The 18,602-nt window shown below is 34.8% G+C and overlaps 2 pseudogenes; one reads left to right on the plus strand and one right to left on the minus strand.

Moving 5' to 3' along the window:
• Positions 1–1,809: 1,809 nt before the first annotated feature.
• LOC109278078 (40S ribosomal protein S24-like) lies at positions 1,810–2,197 on the minus strand (annotated as a pseudogene).
• A 6,939-nt stretch (positions 2,198–9,136) lies between these two features.
• Positions 9,137–9,551, plus strand: LOC109278062 (60S ribosomal protein L27-like; annotated as a pseudogene).
• The last annotated feature ends 9,051 nt before the right edge of the window (positions 9,552–18,602 follow it).

Below are 18,602 nucleotides of genomic sequence, written 5' to 3' on the forward strand. Positions count from 1 at the left end.
AGGTTTCCAACCCTATCACAAATCCTGGCCACACAGTGTAGCAGATAAGTAATTCAAATATGGTGGTCCCCACCCAGTGCTGTGAGACGGCGGTTTTCAGACAAAAGTGATTATTAAGCCGATCTTCCACTACAAAAGGGTTTCTTCAGTATCTGTTGTATGAACAAAATCAGAAAAACAAACATACCTGGAAGTAGATGTAGCAAATGTTAACATTATTTTATGAAGGATTTATTGTCTCTTTGTCATTTATATTTTCTTTTTATAATGATTTGAAATTACTAAGTATTGAGAAGCATACTTCTAAAGGTTTAATTTTTTTTTTTAATGTAAGACGCTTGGTTGAATTTTGGCTTCATTTTTATTTTGTTATCTGCATTACAAAATTTTGGCTTTACTTCGCTATATTACAAAATTTGGCATGAATTCTGAATGTGAGGTGAGCTGCGAGGAGTAAGGGGTGGAAAACGGGAAAGAGAAACCATAGCACATTAGAAAAGCTAACTTGACATGGCCTGTTGTATAGCATAAATTTAGGCAGTATGTATGTTCTAGGTAGGAGATTTTAATCCCATTTTCAGTATAGTTTTGATTTTAAATGCTCAGAGAATATCTTCACTGTCTTCAAAGTAAGGGTCCTTAAATTATGAGGAAAAACAGGTGGCTAAATTAATAATTGGGATGGTTTGAGATCTTCCCCCTTCCATTCAAACTGGAGCATAGTACAACTTGTGGAGAGTAGAGAATAAAAAGTTTACACTCTGCAAGTTTTGTGATTTCATTTATCTCCCTCACACATGCATTCTGATCATACTGGTCTTTTCTCTTTACTCTCCATTAAGACAAGGGAAATAGCACACACACACAAAATAATTGAAAAATGCAACTTAAACTAATTTTTAGAACACAAGCAAGCATTTTAGCTACTTCTTAAAAAGCCCCACATTAATGAAGAAAGCTGCTAACAGTGAGGACCAGTCTGTTTGGGGCCAATATTGACACATGTATAAATATATCTAGGTTAGGAAGATTGCCTCCAGGATACCATATTACCTTATGTTATCATGTCTCCATAGACTCCTCTTAGTTGTGACAATTTCTGACTTTTCTTGTTTTTGATGGTCTTGAAAGTCTTGAGTATTACTGGCCTGGTATTTTGGAAGATGCTCTTATATTGTTATGTATATGGTGTTTTTTTTTTTTCGTGATTAGATTGGGGTTATAGGTTTTTAGGAGAAACACCTGAGAGGTGAAGTAATATTTTGAACTCATCATATCAAGGGTGCATACTGTTAATGATCTATACTGTAGATATTTATCACCTGACTGAAGAGTGTTAGACTTCTACACTATAAAGTTAGACTTTGATCATTTCCACATGGTACTTGTGAGGAAGAAGTCGGTGTGCACAGCCCAGAATTAAAGAGTGGGTGTTTATATCTTCCACGCAAAGCAAAGAGTATCTACGTATATTATTTGGAATTCTTCTGCATCAGAGATTTGTTTCTTCTGTCCCATCAATTTGTTTATTCAATTATGTATGTTTATTAGTATCAACACATTGATATTCATGTTATGCCTTGAGGTATTATACCTACTTCATTTTGGTGTTCAAACTGTCCCGACTTTGGTCAGGAACTCTTTCAGGCAACTTCTGTGTCCCTTTGTTTTATGTCCATCAATGCATTTTTTGGAGATCAATGTATTTTTTTAAGTTCTTAGTTTATTAATCATCTCATGACAAATATACACCATCACCACCGATAGTCACTGCAGATTCTTTACTCTTTCTGTTGTCCAATTTCCAGCTCACTTTTTGCCAGCACCAACATTGGTTTTTGCAGTTCCCCTGACTTTCTTCGTTGTGTTCATGGATCCCTTTTGCTGTTTTCTTGACTTCTTTTTCTTCTCATACAGACCCTGTCTTGCAAGTCTATATTTAGGTTCATTTTTCTTTGCATAACCAAAGGAATCATAAAACATGTCAAAGCCAGTTGTCTTGCCATCACCAAAATGGTTCTGAATCCAAATACAAAGATGACATCTGATGTAGTCTTGTACATTTTGGCTAATTTTTTCCTGAATTTCTGTCTTAGTTACTGTTGACTTCCTGGGATGAAGAACATCAATAACCATCTGCTTCTGCTGATGTATTAGGATGGCCATGAACTTCCTAGATAGCTACTGTGTCATTCATACTGGTGGTCACGCTTATAGCAGCGAGAGAGGACAAGATCAATGTATTTTTAAAATATCTTTATCATGGAGGGTATGATCTTGCCCCATTTAACATGACAAATCATTCCTTTTTTAATTTTGATAACCATATTTTATTTGTTTTATAATTTCTCTTCTTTTCTTCATTATTGCTTTTCTCTTGACATGGCATGATTTCTCTGAGGTCCTTCTTAAATCTTTTTTAAACATGCTAGTTTACTGATAACAGCCAAATTATGGAAAGAGCCCAGATATCCATTAAATAATGAATGGATAAAGAAGAAGTGTTATATATATACATATACATATATAATGTAATATTACTCAGCCATAAAAAGATGAAATCTTGCCATTTGCAATGATGTTGGTGGAGCTAGAGTGCATTATGCTAAGCTAAATCAGACAGAGAATGACTGATACCATATGATTTCACTCATCTGTGGAATTTAAAAAACAAAACACATGAACATGGGGATGGTGGGGAGAGAGGCAAACCAAGAAACATACTCTTAACTATAGAGAACAAACTAAGGGCTTGTTACAAGAAGGGTGGGGATGGGAGGATGGGTTAAATGGGTGATGGGTAATAAGGAGGACAATTGTGATGAGCACTGGGTGTTGTATATAATGTTGAATCACTAGATTCTACATGTGAAATAAATATTGCACTGCATGTTATCTAGCTGGAATGTTTTTATTTAACTTGTAGAAAAATAAAAGAAAAAACAAACATGTTAGTATTTTATTCATTCTAAATTGGTCAATGTATATTAATTATTTGGGCTTTTGTTCCTGCTTTTTTATGGGCTCATTTTCTTGATCTTGTTTTATTTAAATCTTTTAAGATAAGCTCATTGTCATTTTATTCATCCTATGGTTTCATCTTTCATTTGTAAGTGTTTTTCTACAACTTGCTTCCTACAGAGTTCAAGAAACTTCACAAGTCCTTAGTCAGTTTCTATAGTAATTGTTTGCCTGTATATTCCAGTACTGAAGGTATGTTGTAAATTTTGAACCCTGATTATAAAATTCATATGTTTCAGATTTAAGGCTTTAATTTCTCTCAAAGGAGTAGTTTTTAAAAGTCAAAGTCACAGTAGATGACAAACATCATTGCAATCACTGTAGCTAGAGGTGAGTTGAGAATGTTGGTTGATTTAGTAATTTATTTTTAAGTTGTGGAGCAGCACTTCAGAGTTTGAGGAATGTCACTCCCATTTCCCTTAAGTGAAGACATAAAGTCATTCCATGGTCTCAGTCAATCAGATTCCACAGTTTACAGTACCCATGGTCTTCTTAGGATGTCAGTTTGCTCTTTCCTCTGTAGTTTTGAGTTCCTTCTCTATTTCCAGCACTTGTTATTTCACTTTATTTTTTAACTGAAAGAGTCTGATTGCATTTTTGATGTTTGACTTTTGATATACTTTAAGCCCAAGACTTCTTTATGCCCAACACCTTAGCAAGCTCATTTAAAAGTCCACAGGCTCCTTCCTTTGGTTCTGGTAGAAACTTCAAATCCCACAAAATCCAGGACAATGAAGGGGACTCTAAACCTGAAACTGCCCTCTAATCACTATAAAACCCCAAGCCATTTGTCCCTCTTTGCTATATTAAGCCGTTTTTGTACATTGGTGTAGGTCTGCTTGCTCTCCCAAGAAAACCTTATAATGTGAGTAATAAGTGTTCTTATACCTCTTAGTTCTTGGGTAGCATAATCTATCTCGATATTTGAACTGAATTCTGGATTGGGGGTTAATCTTGCCTTCCTTTGGGCAACCACAAGACACTAACCCAGGTGTAGCACAGGAGAAATTTTTATATTAATTTATATTGTGACAGGGTCCCAAAGGTCATCTCACTATTTTTTGGACATCCATGTACAAATATTTTCAATTTCAATAGTTTTAGAAGGTAAAATAAACAGTGGAGTATATTGCATTTCATCCATTATGTTGATGAAGGGAAAAAAAGATAATATGCCACATAGTTAACATTGTAAAATGAGCACTCTCCTACATTGTTGATGGGATAGTAAATTATTACCCTCCTGGAGCCAATTTGTTAATATTTGAAAGACTTTACAATGAGAAACACAGAAAGGGTAGAGGAAAAATGACTACAACTGGACAAAGGGAAGGAAGTCACTAAGCGCCCAAATATTTTTAAGCTTCTCTTTAACTCTGAAAATAAAACTTTCAAAATGATAAAATCAAAAAATATATAAAATCAAAGCAACACTTTTTAGGCACATGCTAAACATGTATATCATAATTAGGTCTAATATTGTGTAATTTAAAACTTATTTTAAACTTACCTCCCACTTCCAAACACACACACACACACACACACACACACACACACAGAGAGAGAGAGAGAGAGAGAGAGAGAGAGAGAAGTGGATTCAACATTTTTTTTTTAAAGGGTCAGTATTGAAAGAATATATAAGTGTAAAGAAATAGCCTCAGGGAGCCTGGGTGGCTCAGTGGATTAAGCATCTGACTCTTGATTTCAGATCAGGTAATAATCTCATGGCTCATGAATTCAAGCTCCATGTCGGGCTCCATGCTGATAACATGGAGCCTGCTTGGGATTCTCTCTCTTCTTTCTCTCTGCCCCTCCCCTGGTCATTCTGTCTGTCTGAAAATAAATAAACTCAAAAACAGAAACAGAGTCAACATCATTTTTTAAACTTTTGTACTTCAGCCTTAGAATTATAAAGCTAATCAAGGAAATAAATGTGCACTTAGTCCCTGTGACAATACCATCCAAAAACAGCCTATAATTTTATTCTGTCCACTATAATTTCACATACTGAAGGTAGTGATATAAGATTTTCTTCATTAATCTCAAGGTTTTTTTTTTAAGAAATGGAATTGCATATTCTTACTTTAATTTAGTTGTGTTGCTAGCCAACTTCTCTGGGAAACAGGCTGTGCTATAGATATTTGTATGCAAGAAGTTTGTTGTTTTCAGGAATAACATCCATGAGAGAGTTAAACACACACACGCACACGCACACGCACACGCACACACACACACGAACAGGCCTGGGCAGAGGGACAATAAGAACTGCATGCCACTGCAGCAAAGACCAGTCAGTCCCACTAGAATAAAGATGAATCTCCTTCAGGGTTGTCATGAATGGAGGGAAAAGGAGTAAGCCTTTTAACAGTTCCTCATGTCAACCCACCTTACTTACCATCCCTGTTCTGGACATTCATTGGATGTGGACTACATTTCCAGAAAGATACATAATCTTGGTGAGGTGGCTCTCTTACACTTAGTGCAATTTTTTCAGACAGACTCAGCTGCAAGACTACACTTCCAACAGCTGGAGAGATAAGTGCTTTAGTCCTGAAGGTGGTTGAGGATTGTTGAACCACTTGGGCTTTTTGCAATACTTTTAAGTTTGATATGTTGGAGTTAGAGATATTTGGACTCATTCCAAGTTCAGTATAAAAGCACTCAAAGCTTTATCAGGCTTATAATACTCCCTGGACCTCAGCTAATCCTTATTGGGGGAAAAAAGAGATAAAACAATTTTACAGCTGTGTAGGCTTTGAAATGCCTTAAAAGTGATGAGAACAATGTGCAAAGTTCCCCACAATAAAGCCTTTTGCCAATTGAGTTCATATCTGGATATCGCTGAGAAAAGATGCCTGGCAGTATATGGGGATGGTTTCCTTAGAAAAAGGTCACATCAAAAGCAATGCACTTGTTGTGTGTGTATTAGTGACAGATCTATATCCTGAACATAGAGACACAAAATATTATATTTTGAAAGGGGAAGATAGCAAGTGAATGAAATCTGTTAACAGAATAGAGAAATGACTTCTTCCATGCTTCATAAAGAAAACTGGTCACATACTTGTTTTGCAATCATAAACATATCTAACATGTTTGCTGCAATGTCAAGTACTTATAAATAAGGAACAAAATGATAATTTTAGTTTTAAAGAATGTTTTCATAGGAAATTGAGATTTATAAACAAGGGATTTCTTTGTATTTTCTCTTTTTAAAATGTATACAGTTGAGAAAGACATATCTTTCAGGGTAATAAGATAGTGTACCCATCCAATGAAATTAATGATTTAGTTTCTGCTGCATTCTTTGACAATAAAATTTTTGGATTTTAATGTGTGGGCTGATTCACATGCCACTTCTAATGAAAAATATAAAATGTATTGTCGTGATTTTGCACTACCCAGGATAGAGAAACTCTAAGACTTCATTTTTCATTTTATTTCATTGTCTTCTACTCAGGAGTATCCAGTGACCTATGTTTGGCAGTTTGTGTAAAATGTATGCATTGGAAATCGGAACATTAGGAAGTTCGTGTAACATCAGTCCATCTTAGTCACCAATATGTGGAAAAAACTAAATTGCATCTGTCACAGCTGCCTAATACGTTGGTAGAGATGGTATCATCAAATTAAGCAGAAGTGTTTTGTGTCTATATAAAACGATTTAGGGAGGTAAAACAATAGTCACAAGGTGCTCATATGAAATGAATGAATGTGAATGTGTTTAATAAAGTGGTGCAAAATTAGTTCACTTTGAATATAATAGCACCTTAAAATAAAGTTAAAATAAGAGTAAGTTTCTCTTCTCACAAGTAAGGAGACAGAAAATAAACAGGATAAGAAGACAATTAAAACATAGATAATACGCTTGTGTTTTAAATCTTGCTTTTGATCTTGTATTAATAATTTAACATTTAAGATACTTTTTACTTAAATTACAGAATAAAAGTGAATAAAGAAAAAAAAACAATTAGAGGAATTTTAAAGTGCATCACCTCTTAGGATTTAACTCCTTTTTTTAAAAAAGAAAGCATTACTACATATTAGAAGCTATTACACACCAGAATAAATATATTAGAAACAATCTTTGCAGTTCATGGTTATTTCTGAAACATTTATTTACAGGCTGATTTAAGAAGACTTCACTGAAAAATTATTGAGTATTTTCTATGTGCTAGATTCTGTGCTGTTAGAAAAAAAGCCATAATCTCTACCAATGTACTTTTGCCTACATGCATACCATACATTAACTTACGTTAGTTTATGGATACATGTATACTTACACACACATGTGCACACACATACTTTATTTTTTTTTAATGTACCTGAAGTCAAATATACTTCTTACACGCAGTGAAATATCTGAAGGCCGAGTGAGTTAGACTTTGGCAGATTTAAAGTGGTAACACAACCATATGCAAGACTGCTTTATATAACAAAAAACATTATACCATTTGTTCCCTGAATTCCTCTTAATTTAACCTACCATTGGTTCCTCTGACATGCCCATTTTGGATTATAGTACTGAGAGTGTTATCTCCTATTAAACTTTCCTACATGTTTCTTTGACAACATTGCTCTAATATTCTTATGTAGAACTCATGTTTTTCTTTACTTGACACTTCTTCATTTCCTATGGCTGAAAGTCACAGTGGCATGTCCTTCACATACCATAAGAATAAGATATGTTACTTAGATTTGTGGCTGTAAATCATAATTATTTTTCCAGATCATACAGCTAAGCTCATGTCAATCAAGTAGACAACTTAGCTTCTTGGCCACAGCATTAGGCTCAGGATTGGCCATACCAACCAAATATGTCCACTGAGAAAATTTCAATGTGTTTGATGTATAGTCACTGATAAAGATATGATATTTTAGGCTGCTGATTCATTAAGCCATTGGAATGCTTCTTGGTGTTGCAAACGGGGGTAATTTTCCCCAGGTATTGAGAATCTCTTAGAGAATAAAGTCAACAAACAGGCAAACAAATCTACAGAAAAGATAAAGAACTGATACCTTCTTATGAACTACTGTATCCAAGCATGAAGCTAGTTCTGTTATATGGTCCAATAAAGCCACACTCCCTTTTATTCTTAAGACAGTTTGAGTTCAGTTTCAATGCCTTACAATGGGAAAATGATTCCTAAAGAATAAATTTACATCAAGAGAATACTTCAGGACTAGGAAATAGGCTAATCTTTTTAAGAGGTTACCAAAAACAAAGCAGACAATGATAATATTTAGAACATTACTTCTATGATATTTATAGGACATCATGATCAAAATGTATTCACGTGATCATAATATTCAATAATGTGATAATTTACAAGAGTGAGGTAAGTTTGAGCAGAAAGAGTCCTTTGGTGTAAATAACATTTACAAACCTTGTAAAATGTAAATCAGATTATACTGTTTCTCTTCTCAAAATACTCTACTGTAAAGTAAAGCTGAAGACTTTCTAGGCTTCAATCCATCCTTCTTATCTGCTTTATTAGGTCCCTGAATAATCTGCACCTGCCCTCTTTCTTATTCTGCTCCAGACACACTGGCCTCCTTACTATTTCTGTTACTCATCAGAAACAAAAACAAACAAGCAAAATAACCCCCATGCCTAGAGTTTTTATCCTCACTCGTCTCCTCTTTCTAGAATGCTCTTCTTATAGCTATTGACATGACTGACTTCTTAATTATATTTGAGAATTTTACTAAAATGGTAATTTTTAAAGCCTTTCTTGACCATTCAAATTAAATATCATATGTTCACATTTTCTAACTTTCCCTGGTTTATCCCCCAGCACTTATCACTATATAATACTTTATTTAAATTAATATGCATATTGTGGGATGCCTGGGTGGCTTACTCAGTTGAGCATCTGACTTCAGTTCAGGTCATGATCTCACACTCCGTGAGTTCAAACCCTGCATCGGGCTCTGTGCTGACAGCTCAGAGCCTGGAGCCCGCTTCAGATTCTGTGCCTCCCCCTCTCTCTGCCCCTCCCTTGATCATGCTCTGTCTCTCTCTGTTTCAAAAATAAATAAAAACATTAAAAAAAGTAATATGCATATTGTTTATTGTCTGTCTTTGTGCAGAAGTATATATTATAAGGGTTGGATGGCTGGTGTCAACAAGGGCAAGTTTGTGAAACCTGGGATGGTGGTGATGGTCCCAGCAAAGAGCTACTTCCAAGGCAAAGCAGTCCTTGTGAGGAACATTCGTGATTGCCACCTCAAGCTACCTCTATAGCCATGCTCTTGTGTCTGGAATTGACTGCTATCCCTAAAAAGTGACAGCTACCATAGGCAGGAAGAGGTCAAAGATTGAATCTTTTGTGGAAGTTTATAACTACAATCACCTCATGCCCACAAGGCACCCTGTGGATATCCTCTTGGACAAAACTGTCAGCAATAAGGATGTGTTCAGAAACTCTGCTCTTAAATGTAAAGCCTGATGAGGGGCCAAGGTCAAGTTCAAGGAGATATACAAGACCTGCAAGAACAAATGGTTCTTCCAGAAGCTGCAGTTGTAGCTCTGTTTTGTTTCAGTCATTACAAAATAAAGGAAAAAAAAAATGTTTAAAGTGTCTATTACATAACTGCTGTTATGTAGACTAACTTTTTTCTTTCCTTGTTTTTTAAATAAGTGTATCCTCAGTGCTTGATTTAGTGGTTTAGTAAAATAAGTGTTCAACAAACGTTTGTGAAATAGTGAATGAAAATGAGATTTGAAATCAGAATTCAGCATTCAATACCTGTTATACCACTTATGGAATGGTGATATTGGAAAACTAATTTGTCTCTGTGACTTTAGAACTTGGTAATTTGCATAAAAGTAGCATTACTGTCTTTCTTACAACTTTATTGAGATATTTATTGAGATATAGTATATATAGTCATTTGCACATATTTCAAGTGTATATGTATTTTTAAAGTTTATTTATTTTGAGACAGAGAGAAAGTGCAAGCGGGGAAGGGGCAGAGAGAGGGAGAGACAGAATCCTAATCGGGCTCTGCACTGCCAGCACAGAGCCCCATGCAAGGCTCGAACTCACAAACTGTGAGATCATGACCTGAGCCAAGATCAAGAATTCGAGGCTTAACCAACAGACCCACCCTGGTGCCCCTCAAGTGTATATTTTGATAAATTTCTAATGCAATCCTTCCTTCCTCTCCCTACTAGTCCCTTGGCAACCACTAATCTTCTTGTATTTGAGTTTTCATATTCTAGGATTTTATAACAATGTAATAATACATCAAGCATAAATTTTTCTTTCTTCTTCTAATTTCAGAAGAAAACACCAAGAAGTTTCCCAAAATGATGTATCATTTTACATTTCTACCAGCAGTAAATGAGCATTCTACATTCTAAGAGAGTTGGTATGGCTAGTCTTTTTAAAAATTTTTTTTAAAGTTTATTTATTTTGAAAGAGAGAGAGAGAGACAGAGAGAGAGCAAGCGGGGTAGGGGCAGAGAGAAAGAGAGAGAATCCCAAGCAGGCTCTGCACTGTCAGCACAGAGCCCGATGCGGGGCTTGAACTCATGGACCATGAGATCATGACCTGAGCTTAAGTCGGATGCTCAACCAACTGAGCCACCCAGGTGCCCTGGTATGGCTAGTCTTTTAATTTTAGGCATTTTAACTGATGTATAGTGGTATCAAATTGTCATTTAGATTTGCATGTCCTAATGACTAATGATGTTGAACATTTTTTTGTGTGTTTGTCAACCATGTATTTCCTTCAGTTAAGTGTGTGTTCAAAGCTTTTGCTAATTAAAAACAAAATAATTGTTTTATAATTATTTTTATTTTTTAGTGTTTTGTTTATCTATTTAGAGAGAGAGAGAGAGAGAGAGAGAGAGACAGCATAAGACAGAGAGGAGAGAGAGAATCCCAAGTCGGCTCCACATTGCTAGTGTGGAGCCCGACATGGGGCTTGATCTCATGAACCATGAGATTACGATGCAAGCTGAAATCAAGAATCCGATGCTCAACCAACTGAGCCACCCAGGTGTTCATATAATTACTTTTAAAATTTGTTTTATAATTGTTGTATTTGAGAGTTATTTACATATTCTGGAAATAAGTCCTTTACTAGATATATGTTTTGCAAAGATTTCCTCCTAGTCTGTGGCTTTTAATTTAATAGTTTTAATCTTGTGATAAAATTCAATTTATCAACTTGTTGATTTATAATAATGATATTCGTATTGAAGGTAAGGTATTTTAATTCAAGGTCAAATTTAGAAAGTCAATGTAGAAGGTTGATAGGTGTAGGTTTATATTTAAGTCAGTGATATCCATTTTGAGTTACTTCTTAAAAACAGTAAGTGGTATTGATATAGATATAGATAGATATTTCTGTAGTGTTATTATTGGCATGTGGATATCTAGCACCACATGCTTAAAAATCTCCATAGGGTTGCTTTTGCATCCATGTCAAAAATAAGCCTCCATGTATGTATGGGTATATTTCAGGACTCTATTCTGACCCATTTGAGTATTTGTCTACCTCAACATAATCAAGTTAATGCCATCCTGTCTTGACAATTACTTCTTTACAATAAGTCTTGACATCAGGTGGTGTTACTACTAGAATATTCTTCTTTTAAAAAAATTGCTTTGCTTATTCTAGATTCTTTGCATTTCTCTATACATTGTAGACTGTAGAATTCTTCCCATACAATTGCTTAGATCAAGTTTATCTTATGATCAAATCAAGACTTTAGTAGCTTAGCTTGTATCATTTATTCATTGATCCACTCAGACTACACATTAAGTACCTACTATGTGGAAGGCACTGTATTGTATGATAGTGTTTATGAGCAAACAAAGGTATATCTCTTTACAGTACAGTAGGGCATGTATAATTAAAAAAATCAAACAAGTTTATAGGGAGTAAACATAGGAATGATAGAAAACTTATAATTTCCTATAATATTTAAAGGAAGTGATAAGATTTTTTTTTTGAGGAGGTGATATTTGAGTTGTACTATTAACTCTGATAATAATACCACCACTATTTCTAGGGGGAAAATGTTAAGAATTTCATATGAGTTCATAACAAACCTTTTGGAATGTATTACTTGTTGCATCTGTAAAAATAAATAAAGAAAACCTCACTTAAAATGGAGTTGGGACCTCAGGGGGAGCTCTGATACATTTCTACTTGCCTTAAGAAGCATACCTCACATTACTCAATGGGAAGATTACTCTGCATTTCCCAGCAGCAGGAAGAGAGAATTTCTCTTTGCCCAGGCAACAGTTCAGTCAATGAGAACTCTGTGAAGCAGCCTCTTCCAGTTTCTTCCTTTCCCCTATAAGAGCGAGCTCCTCTCCTCTGTTTTGGGGATTTGTCTATGGTTCATCATAGTCTCCATATCCAAATTGCAAATCCCCTGCTATTCCAAAGTGAATTCACTTTGCTGGTAAAATAACTGGCTGTTTTGTTTTTTAAGATCAACAAATCAATATTGCAAAGTGGTATATTGTTAGGATTAGTATATTTTTTGAAATATCTTACTCATTTTATAAGGTGACTTGAGGACTTTAGTAATAGTCCCTGTGTCTTGTCTATTGCACAATTTAATTCTGCTATGTTAATTAGGATAAAAAATAATTTACCCTGTTGTTTCCTGGTGAAGTATACACAAGTCATTTTAAATCAATTCACTCTTAGCCATACATTTAAAAAGATACAAAATGTAATGTGGCTCATGATTATTTGTCATGTTATCTTTGTCATATAAACTTAGGAAAAAATTAAATAATTAGACATGTGAGAAAGTTAATGAAGGTTAATAATTTAAATTTTCATCAAAGTTAAAATTACTAGTTTGTACTGTTTCTGTAAACAAGGGGTCAAAATGAAAATATAGGGTGATTGCTAATTGTAGAAGTAAATACTTAAGGTATTCATCAGAGTTAAAGAGCTGCTATTATCATTGCCATTCAAATAATAATGATAATACAATACTACATATAAATTTAAATCATTTTAAAAAGTGCTTTTTGTGTGACAAAACATTAAGAGCACTGTGAATTGGACTATGGACTGCTGCACTGTAGGCAGAGCAGCCCAGAAAGGAGATGGTTAACAAAAGAAAAGGTGCCTAGTCAACCCTGAGGTTATTTCCGCTATCTATCTCATCCCCTAGGCTAGCTAAGATAAACAGAGGTGCTGCCTCATGTCTGCTGTAAACAACCTTCCTCCCAACTGCCTGGTGCCAGGATTTTGTTTTGTGTTAACCCAAACCCCTAACGAAGAATATCTTCAAGACCCCCTTTCCCTCACGTCCACAAGTTAATGTTCACAGATTCATTGTCCCTTTGTGCACGTCCATCTCCATGTTTGTAAGCCTTCTGATCCTAATAAAAACAGGGCAAGGACGCTTATTTGGGGCTCTTGTCATTTCTTGGACATTAGCCATCTCTCGTCTTTCATCCTGAATCCTGCTCTCTTGCTAAACAACAGAAAAATTTAGACCTAGAGTCTGCGACAAAGTATGATGTTTTTTTTACTTATTTTACAATCAATTTTTGCCTTCTCTTCACTCTTCTGACCCCAGGAAGTTGATCTTAATGGATTGAATCTCTGGGGTACGTTTCCCTCTAGCTTCTGGTTGAATTAGCAAAGGGATTCAATAGCAGAAAATTGGATGATGGAGGTGGGAAAATATAGGGATGTTTCTTCACTTTGAGCTTTGGTGATGGACTTGCTGTGATTCCCCCTTTCAGGGTTCCAGCTACCCTTGGATCCAGAGACACCATTTTTATACTTTTATACTTTTTTATACTTTTATACTTTTGGGCCTAGAGAAGTTAATGGCTTCTGGTTGTAGCTTATCTTGGTCTTCTAAATATCTTTGGTTTGTTCCTTTAACCCTTTCCACACTCTGTAAATAATATCTTCTTTAAATTATCTTTATAATTCCAGATTAATATGTTTTTATGACTCTGGTAGGCCCTAACTAATATAATAGTAATTAAAAATATACTAAGTTAACTTATATAATAATAGCATATCTAGAAAAAAGCTTAATAGCATTGCAATAATGAAATTGATACTACCAAGTTGAAATGAACAGTTTTTATTTTTATAATGCGTTAGATGTGGAAGCCAGTTTCATTCATTCTATAAATATAAAGTATATGCCTATGGTGTTCTAGTCTCTGAAGATACCTAGATGAATAAAATACGATCTCTTTACTCACAAGAGAACAGAGTATTGTGAAGTTTCCCTCCAGACTGTTATATACTTGAGACAAGCAAATTCAGGAATAGAAAAACATTTTTACCGTCATTGTAGTGTGAGCAACATAATCTACCCAAGTATGATAGCAAATCATAATAAATTTCCTAGAGGAGCTGAAATAATTCTAATTTAATATTCTGAGGACATGTCTGGATTTGGCTCATGTGTCTGTATTCCTAAGTAAGCTAGGCTTCTAATTTTAATTTTAATCTTTGTCTAGGGGAGATATATCATTGAAAAATGACATGTAGATTTAAATAATAAGAGACTTAAAGTAATGTTGTTTATGTGAAGCTCCACCCTCCAATTTTTATTTGTATGCGACCTTGAAAAGATTGTCAAAACCAAGTCACATAAAAATAGATGGGATATTATGAGACATTAAAATGATATTACCAAATAATATTTAATCATATAGGAAGACTTCATCTCACTCATTTTTAATAGGAGGGCCAAAGAATTAGTACTCACTAAGGATTTTGATGACTCACATGTATAGAGTCTTTGATGTTGAGCAATCTATGCTTATTTTTGTACATGAACTCCTTTTTTCTGATAGCTTTAATTATCAGTTAGTAAGGTGGGCACACAAACCTAAAAATTAGAATTGAATTTCACCATTCCTTTGATATAAAATTGTTTTAAATGTTTCAAAACATTGAAATACATACATTTCATACATTCCTACAAAGGATGGATCAATAGGTTAACTAATAGCAAGCAATACTTACTTCTATACCTCAGCCCAACACAAACCAAGATATGCTACACAAGAGGAAAATATGTGGACCTTCAAACAAAATTTTAAAAAGAGAAGCCATGGAGAGTGAAGGAATGTTTGTTAAATGAGAACTTTCCAGTTCAGACTGAAGAAGGGCTGGATTCTTTAGTGGGGGATAGTTGATGCAAAAGTTTTTGCCTCCTTACTGACATACTTAACAAGGACAAATAGCAGCACCAGTCCTGGAACAGATGTGCCAACACAGCAGTTCCAGGATGGGATGAGAAGCAGGTGAAACCATGCAGGCAGATCTCCCACTACTGAGTGCTCCTTGCTAACCCCTCTCTTCACTATACTCTGAGGGCTGCACAATGACAATTTTAGGAGTATGTCAGTGCCCATATTAGTAGTAGGAACAAGTCAGGCACATCTGCTGAGAAAGTATCAAATAGTCGTGAGGGAAAAGGGACAAGGTGGCTTTTGCCTTGTCATGTCCCAAATGTTTTCTACCCTTGGGCTTTCTGTATTCTCGTGCTTTCTACCACAGCAACCTAGCCACAAAAAAGCCACAAGAATGGTGGAACTCAATTCTGATTTTTGGATTTCTGTTTGCCCACCTCACCAGCTGATAGTTAAAGCTATCAGAAAAAAGGGAGTTCATGTACAAAAATAAGCACAGATTGCTCAACATCAAAGACTCTAACACATGTGAGTCACCAAAATCCTTGGCAATAACTTGTACTTTGGCCTTTCTATCAAAAATGAGTGAGATGAAAGCTTCAAAAAATTAAATGTTAGAATCTATCTTAGATTTCTAAAGTTATTTTCTATAATAACTTTTGTTATCTTCATATTTATTTTCTGTATAAAGTTTCAACAGCATTAAAAAATATTTATCACAAAATATTTATCTTAATGCCCCTATATACAAAAATACTTAAAAGTGCTAAAATATGTGCATCCTATTTGCTTACATTACTTTTACATGATTAGGGAAAGATGAACAAAGCAAGAACGTTAGCTGAGCTAACACGAAACATTCTTCCATAATTTCTCAAAATGTACCAACATGATTAGTTCTAATCCTACGTTTTTGAGTGATAATAAACTTCAGGGACTCAGAGCATTATTTTTATACATTTAATCCTTCATTAATAAGTTTTCTAGCAGTACCTGCCCCACTAGCCTGTGAAGTGCTTGTTTTGCATTTCTTTTTGCTGGAGAGTCTCCTTCTCAGCAGTATTTCAGAACTGACAGTTTTGCTTGTGGTGATAAGAGCTTGAAGCCTCAGTGGCATGCTGAGTACTCCAGGGTTTCCAAAAAAAACAAAACAAAACAAAAAACAAAAAACAAACAAAAAACCAAACCAAGACCCCACACCTCTAAAATCAGAAGAACAGCAAGACTCTGACAAAAAGTAAGTACCGCAGTGAGGTAAAAAAGAAAAAAGCAGCTAAATTAATCATAATCTATTCTTACCTTTGTTAACGACTCAGGTTCAGCTATTTTGCATTACAGTCAGCCCTTCCATTAATTTCTGGGTTTTCTTTAATGCTGGGTGACAACCTGTAAGGAGAAAGTTGTTTATTAATGAGGCCTAAATATGTGTAAAACTTTTCTAAAACTGTTTCTAAAGCAGGTTTCTAAATGCCTTGCAATATGCCTAACCAATATGTTTAGGAACAGTTAAATTAGGATGGCAAAAACTAATGAAGGATTAAATGGGCCAGCCATTATCTGCCCCAGCAGCTTGTAGATACAAGTAATCGTGAAGAACTTTTTTTTTTTTTTTGAAAAAAAGGACTTTTTTTTTTTTAATGTGAGATTTTCTGGAGAACCAGGAGAGGAATTTTTTTTTTTCCTCCCACAATGATTAAGTACAATCTAGTTTTCTCAAGCCTCCTGACCTGTGTTTAGAGATAGGGTTTCATAATAGGATTAACCAGGATGTCACAGCCTCTTTCCTATAACCTCAGATATAAGAACTACAGTCTCTCAAAATAATCCTATAAATATTTCTGGGGCATCTTACATGTACTCATGAGCATGGCTTCTCCTGTCAGTCACTGATTACCAGTCCAAAAGGCATGAGTCAAGGACAACCTTATCCAACCAATCTCACCTGCTGAACTACAAGCTTCTGAGGTTCTGAGATGCCAAAGCTATTTTCTTTTTCTTTTTCTTTTTCTTTCTTTCTTTCTTTCTTTCTTTCTTTCTTTCTTTCTTTCTTTCTTTCTTTTTCTCTATCAGATTAAGATCATTATTATTTTCCCTTTGGCTATTAAAAAAAGGATGATATGTGCCTATCTATACCTTATTTGTAAAATACATCTCTATACGTTCTGTTCTTTATTTTTTTCTTCTATGGTCCTAGAAATTTCTGCAGAATTTCAGGAATTTCTGTATCTAATATATGTAAAGGGGATTATGCATTTACAAGTTAAGAAACATTAGCAGCAAATATTACCCACAATTAAGAATACCAGAAAAGCTTACAAAATTATAAAGGTTTAAAAATTATTTATGCATAAATTCAGATTTGAAATTTTTTGTTCCTCTTGATGTCACTGTTGATAACTATGTAGTCATAGATCAAACTCAGAGCTCTGCATTAAGTCTCTTCATTGTTGATGTACTTAGTTCTATTTCTTCCTTCTACAAATACATTTCATAAAGGCCTCAAGCATGAGTCCAGTGGAGTAGAACAAGCTACTGTCTGGACAACAAACATCATAATTAACTCAGCATCTTCTCTCCCCTGTCAAAGTGTTTTCAGATTCACAACATAACTGGATTTCAGTAAACTTCTTAGCCCTGATATAAATCATATTTGGTGACTTGTACCTTTAGTTTGCCAGGCATATGCAGACCTCACTATCTGCTTACACCTGAACTGCAAATGTGCTATACTAAACAATTTTACCTTTAATTTCAAAGATCAATCAGGTTGGCATATCCCTCTAGAAAATGGTGACTAAATGTGAAACTGGCAGCTTTCACAGATTATCTGATCTTCCATTCCAACTAAATGTTCTTAAAATATGCAATGCAAAAGAGAAGAAATCATGAAAGAATTTATTGGCTTACTCACATTGGACTCATTATTACATTTTTGAGATACTAGGGAAATGTGTACAAGATATTTTAATCAATAACCAGAGCCATCAACTCTCATGGGATGTGGTTTTCATACTCTGAATAAATATCATTGTGTAGTGCTCAATCATATCCCTTTTCTGTATTCACTAGGACCATTATACAGATCAAATTGATCTAAAATGAAAGGCAAGGTCATATTTCAAGAGAAAAGCAGTCACAAAATGGCAATGTAAGATGTTTGGGTGTATGTGGACAGGTTCTTATTTCAGGATATATGGATTTACATAATAATTGCTTTTGTCCTTTTAGTACCATCTACTGGAGCCAGACTTCTGTGGTGAGCTCTCTTATTGTATCACTTTCCTGTACCAGGTTAGCTAAAGAGGTAAACGAAGGATAACTATCTCAAGTCCTTTATATAAAGCATAATGATATCATATACAGTAATTTTCTTAACCTTCCTATATGTTTTAATGAAATGATTGAAACAGTGTGCAGAAGACTGATA

Source organism: Panthera pardus, unplaced genomic scaffold (genome assembly GCF_024362965.1).
Source record: "Panthera pardus isolate Hobbes unplaced genomic scaffold, ASM2436296v1 HiC_scaffold_7, whole genome shotgun sequence".
Classification (NCBI taxonomy): domain Eukaryota; kingdom Metazoa; phylum Chordata; class Mammalia; order Carnivora; family Felidae; genus Panthera; species Panthera pardus.